The sequence below is a fragment of the Armigeres subalbatus genome, chromosome 3 (assembly GCF_024139115.2).
Source record: "Armigeres subalbatus isolate Guangzhou_Male chromosome 3, GZ_Asu_2, whole genome shotgun sequence".
Classification (NCBI taxonomy): domain Eukaryota; kingdom Metazoa; phylum Arthropoda; class Insecta; order Diptera; family Culicidae; genus Armigeres; species Armigeres subalbatus.
Genome location: NC_085141.1, coordinates 421,544,629 through 421,550,607, shown reverse-complemented (window position 1 = coordinate 421,550,607; position 5,979 = coordinate 421,544,629). Strand labels below are relative to the sequence as shown.

Genomic DNA, 5,979 nt, shown 5'->3' with positions numbered 1-5,979 from the left:
GGATGCGTGGAATGTTTTTCATGGAGTCTATTAATATCATTAATATCATTAATATCATTCATTATTATTATTATTATAGAGTTTTGGCACTTCCTCAGCAAGCGTGCTGGGAATTTTCACCTACCCCGGGCAATCTGAATGCCAAAGGGGATTAGGCTCTGTGGATCTCATTCGCCGGTTGACTTAAAATCCTATAATAAACGTTTGCACCGGATGTATTAGTTATGGTGGTTCAGGAATCTTCTTACGATGCTGCAAGTTCCAAGAACCACTGTCCTTTGGATGCTATGGAGGTTATGAGATAGTTCCAGCTCTCCTAAGGATCTCAGACGAGATTTCGGGACAATAATTCCGCTTGCTGAGTTAACAAACGGAATTATACGCACGTCCTCCAGGTGCCACATCTGCTTTAACTCCTCCGTCAAGTCGTGGTACTTCGCTATCTTGTTGGAGAATGTTGTTTGGACATTATGGTCTAGCGGTACAGCAATGTCGATGAGGGTTACCCGCTTCATCCTTTTGTCATAGACCACAATATGGGGCTGATTTGTGCGAATGAGGACATCCGTTATGATCTCGCGATCCCAGTACAGCTTCACGAAACTATTTTCCAGAACCGGAACAGGCACATATTTTTAGTAGGCGACAAACTGGTTAACCAATTTGTGCTTTAAAGCAAACTGTTGGTGCACAATCTTGGCTACTTCGTTATGACGACCGAGATAGGCTGAATCAGCTAAGGCTGAACACCCGGACACGATATGTTCGATCGTCTCTCCTACTGAATTGCACTTCCTGCAGCGGTCCTCCACGTTTTCGTGCAATATATAGTGCCGATAGTTCTTCGTCGCAATTACCCGGTCCTGGATGGCTACCATGAATCCTTCTGTTTCCGAGAAGAGTTCACCCCGCACCAGCCACGTATTCGACGCCGCTTTGTCGATATATTCCATCTCCAGTTGATGGGGGTGCGTCCCATGTAACTCCTTCTGCTTCCACGATGCGATCATCTCGTCGACAGATTTGATGTCGCAATTCAGCTGATAGTCCTCCTGCGCCAGATGCAGGGCACTGAATCCGTGGTCAGCTTCACACACAGCGCGATAGATTTCGTGGCGGTTCTGGCTTTCCACGAAGTATCTTCGCAACTGCTGGATCTGGGAAACACATAGTGTTTGTATATCGGTGACGCCTCTTCCTCCTACTGTACGTGGCAGGGTGACTCTCTCAATGGACGATTTTGGATGGCGCATGCGATGCTCAGTGAACGCCACTCGTTCTAACGCCTCCAAGTCAGTCTTGGTCCACTTCACCACCCTGTAACTGTATGTCAACGAGGGCACGGCAAACGTGTTTATCGCCTTCACCTTGTTGCCAACCGACTAGAGGTTCTTCAAAATACCGTTGACACAATGCAAGAACTTTTCCTTCAGCTCTTTCTTCATCATGGTATGGCGAATTCCTTCCAGTTGCAGGAAACGTAGGAACTTGTAGGTTTCGCCTTCAACCATGTTTCGAATCTCCTCCTGCTCGTTGACGCGGAAATTATCGGCATCCACTGGGTGACCCCGGTGTAGATGTATCGATCGACAATTATCGATACCAAACTCCATCCGGATGTCGTTGCTGAATTCCGTTACAAGCCGCAGAAATTGGTGCAGCTTCTCCACAGATTCCACAAACAGCTTCAATTTGTCCATAAAGAAGATGTGGGTAATGTTTGTACTCCTTTCCTCACTCTTCAAATGATAGCCATAGTTGTGTTGGTTGAGTGCTCTGCTAAGAGGGTTCATGGCAATGCAAAACCATTGAGGACTTAAAGTATCGCCTTGGAATATGCTGCTAAGAGTCTTGGACCGTAACACCTTTTCTCTATCAGTAATGTGTATGGATGTGCTCCACATCCCCATAGCGTGCTGCATTAACCTGATGACGTTAACTTCTATCTTATACAACTGCAGTACCTTAAGAAGGTACGAGTGAGGTACTGAGTCGTATGCCTTTTTATAGTCGATATACGCCATGCTCAGGTTCCTTCACTTGTGGGTGGCCTGCCCAACAACGACTGCATCAATGATGACCTATTCCTTGCAAACTCGTGTGTTGCGTCGACAACCTTTCTGTTCCTCGGTCATCTGGTTGTTGATGTCGCAATGGTTCTGCACCCTCCTCGCTATTACCACTGAAAGCACTTTGTACAGACTCGAAAGGCACGTTATTGGTTTGTAATTGGCTGGGTTCAAAGTGTTCCGATCCTTCGTCAGAAGATAAGTGACACCCCTAGCGATGAATTCCGGTAGCTGCCCGGGATTATCTAGTACCGTGTTGAAGCATTCCGCCATCCGCCCGTGGACCGTTGTGAGTTTTCTTAATACCAAAAAATTATGCTAAAAATCGGGTCCTGGTGCAGCCCATTTCCTGGTATACCAGATAGTCGCACGTATGTCTTGGGTGGTCATGTTGATAGCGGTCATGTCTCCAATTCCACCACAATATTGCTCTTCTTCTGCCATCCACACCCCATCGCCGTTGTGTATGATGGGATTCTCACATAGATTGGACCAAAACTGCGTGACTTCTCCAATCTCTGGAAAGCCCTCGTCAAAGTCGGCTTTGTCGTTTCGGATGTGGTTGTAGAATTCCCTTTCGTTGGTGTTGAACATTCGATTTTCCTCCTTCCTCTTCGAACATTTTTTATAACGTCGCAGTCGTTTAGCAAGAGCACTCAACCGCTGTACATGGGTGTCGAGGATCTCAGTTATGTTCGCCTCGGTGAGATCACGGAGTTCTGTGGGTTTCACAATTTCAGCAACATTCTGAACTAGCCTCGTTGCTTGTACTTTGCTAATCGACCAACCTTTGACCGCAGTGTGGCGATGCGGGTCTCCAGACGTCGCACCCACGCGGGTTTTGTACTTTGGGGCGTGCGCATCAATCACTCTCACCCTGTGGGCGTGTTTGCAATCCCAACGTCCTTGCAACAGCTACTGCAGCTGAATACACAATTGCAGCTCCACAAGGTTCTCCATGGTTTCCAAGTACTGTGGCAAAATATCCTGATTAAGGATGCTTACTGCACTCGGCAACCGATAGGAGTACTGCAACTTGGGTATCCGGTGTCGGGACATGGGGTCTGTCCCACGGAACTGTGTAACTGCTGTGCCCATATAACTGGCTAGTTCGTCCTTCAATTGCTGTCGTTGTAATTCCACTGTTGGTCCTGGAGCGGCGGGTGCAATCGAATCACGACGGTTACTTGCGATTGTTGCATCCAACCCAACAGAACTCCTTCTCGACGTATCGCTCGATCTTGCCTCCTCCTCCTCTCCTAGTTCCCTCTGCACTTCCCGCTTGATATACTCTACGTCTTCTGGAGTCAGCATATTATGTGACATAATAGCTCTCTGGCGTGTGTACAACTTGTTCTGGTCCAGTTGGGGTGCAAACCGAGGGAACCTCTCATTGAACATCTCCAGCATCGCCGGTCTGCCGGACATACCCGTCTCCATCCTGGGGCAAACGTAGTAGAAACGGATCACGTATTGATTCATCTCCCTTGTCCACATGAGCCGCTGCCCTGCTAACGTGAGTGATTGACGTCGATCAACCATAGCAACATCAGCAGGTGCAGCATTGCTTTGGTGATTTCTTCTGCTGCCGTTTCTGTTTTGCCTTGTCGGCACGGGCTGAGCCCGATGACTAGAGCGTCGATGTTGCTCCTCTCCTTGTTTCTAGCCGCTGGGCGCTCGCTCTGTCCCCCGTCCCAGGACCAGCTCCAGTAGGGGCTCCCTCCTCGGGCAATCTCATGGGTGGTATTCTTCTTGAGCGTGACTCCATATCTGGGTATGCTTTCATTCCCGGAAGCTACGGGTTCTGTAAAGTTATTTAATTCTTTAGTGCTAAATAGCTAGGTTCAAGCGCCAGTGCTCGCCCGAGAGTGGTTTTTCATTGGCGCTTAGGAATTGGGCCTTCAGCTTCTACCTGCTCGAAATGGTGGTTTTTTTTATAGAAGTTCAGCGTATTTCACCTGAGCTCCCACCTACCATCTATTATTATTATTATTAACTCCAATCTTTCCAACGCTGACAATTTTGTTGCTTGATCGGGTTCGGATCCTAATCAAAAGTTTTATTTTGTAAAATATATTATTGTAAAAAGGCAGAAAAAAACCAGCAATTAATATCATCATTATGAATCACCTGAAAACAATTCAAGATTGAATCATGCCTGGAAACGTTTTACATACCCTCATTATTAGTACCTATATTGATATTCATCTTAGAAATCATTAAAAATCCAGAAAAACACGATGACACGTTAACATTTGTTCATGGACAATTGCGATAAAACTATAGTTTTATGCTATAGCATGTAAATTATGGTAAAGTTTTGGCAACCAGCATTGCTTATAAGTAATCAATATTCTTTCAAAAATCTCATGGATAATTAGTATTACTATACGAGAGTACAAAAACGAAAAATAATATGCAAATGTCTAAAAAGAATTGTTTTAGACTTTTGGGCAGGATTTAGATTGAAATACTCCTCAGTGCGGTGAATTGGGGGTATTAAATCCTTTCTTAAAGTCCATAGAGTATAAACATTGTGCAAAATTTCTAATTGTTGATTGGTTTCTGTACATCACAATTGATTTTAAGAAAATACTGACAGGGAAAAAAGAGCTATTTTGAAAAACACGTCTGTTCGCGGGTAAAGACTACTATGATCAATCGGCCCGGAAAACTTTAGGGTTTTCGAGTGGAAAGTGCTAGGGTAAAAGACCCAATAGTGGGGGAACTAAGCACGTTCCAACACTAATTTCTAGATTACTTCTAATTTGTATTTCATTTCCCTTACCTTGAGAGTGCATCGGAAAGCTCATTACTTAAATTTTATCCAGAGCGGGCCATAATTCCATCAAAATCTCTTTTGTTACCTGAAATCAATCCTCCAATTATTGGTACAGTGTCCAATAGTTGCGGTATTTTTTATTCGTGTTCCTATAGTTGCGAATCCCATAGGTTTTATATGAAATTCGCAACTATTGGTACACTACCGCAACTATTGGTGCAAGGGAGAGAAAAAATAAAGTATTTTAAGGTTACTTTACCAGTTTAAATGGAATTCCAATGTTGTTTTTGTCTCTATCGTGTTATGAAAGGTCAACTTATTGACTGGTAATGTGGGTTACTGCGTTTAATTTGTTGATTCCCTGCAAACCGCACTACCGCAACTATAGGAACACCCACGACTATCGGAACTTTTACCCTATATTTTAAACTCGATGGAAAACTACGCGTAAACAAATTTAATGTTATTTATTATTTAGATCTCTAATACTTTTTTGCCAAAGCAGGAACTTATTGATATGTAAGAGAAAAAACTTATACTTTTCATTAACTTATGAAATTTATAAACTTTTTGGTATGGGATCATTCGTTAGGTGACATAATGAAGTGTATTAGTATTTTCAAATGATTTTTTGCAATAACCTATAAGGTTTTTTCTTTACATGTGAAAAATGGTTTGTAGCATAGACGCATGAAACGCAAGTGGTATCAAATGTACGAATAAAAAATATTATGAATCGTGTAGAATACAGCAGACTTCAGTGGGTTGGTCACTTAATGCGAGTTGGATGAAATTTTTTTTATAAAAAGTCCTATACGTGGCGACGTGTTGGGAAATGGTAAATAGCGCAGACGCATGAACTACGAGTTGTACGTAGTGTACAAAAATGCAAACATCGACAGGCTGAAAAAATACGGCGTATTACAGTGTGCTGGACATGTAGTGCGTATGCCAGAAGAGGGATCAATGTCAACAGGTGGGGGATGAAGATACTATGCCGTAATCTAAAGAAGCTATAACGCGAAGCTATAACAAAACACTCTTTGTTCGATAAACAATTCATCTTAAGGGTTCAAATATTGAGAAACTTCCAAGGATTTGACAGCGCGATGGATCGTGTTATCGCTT

General features: G+C 43.6%; 1 pseudogene; it reads right to left on the bottom strand.

Annotated features, from left to right (window-relative positions):
* Positions 1–218: 218 nt before the first annotated feature.
* On the bottom strand, positions 219–3,837 carry LOC134224338 (uncharacterized; annotated as a pseudogene).
* Between the last annotated feature and the right edge of the window lie 2,142 nt (positions 3,838–5,979).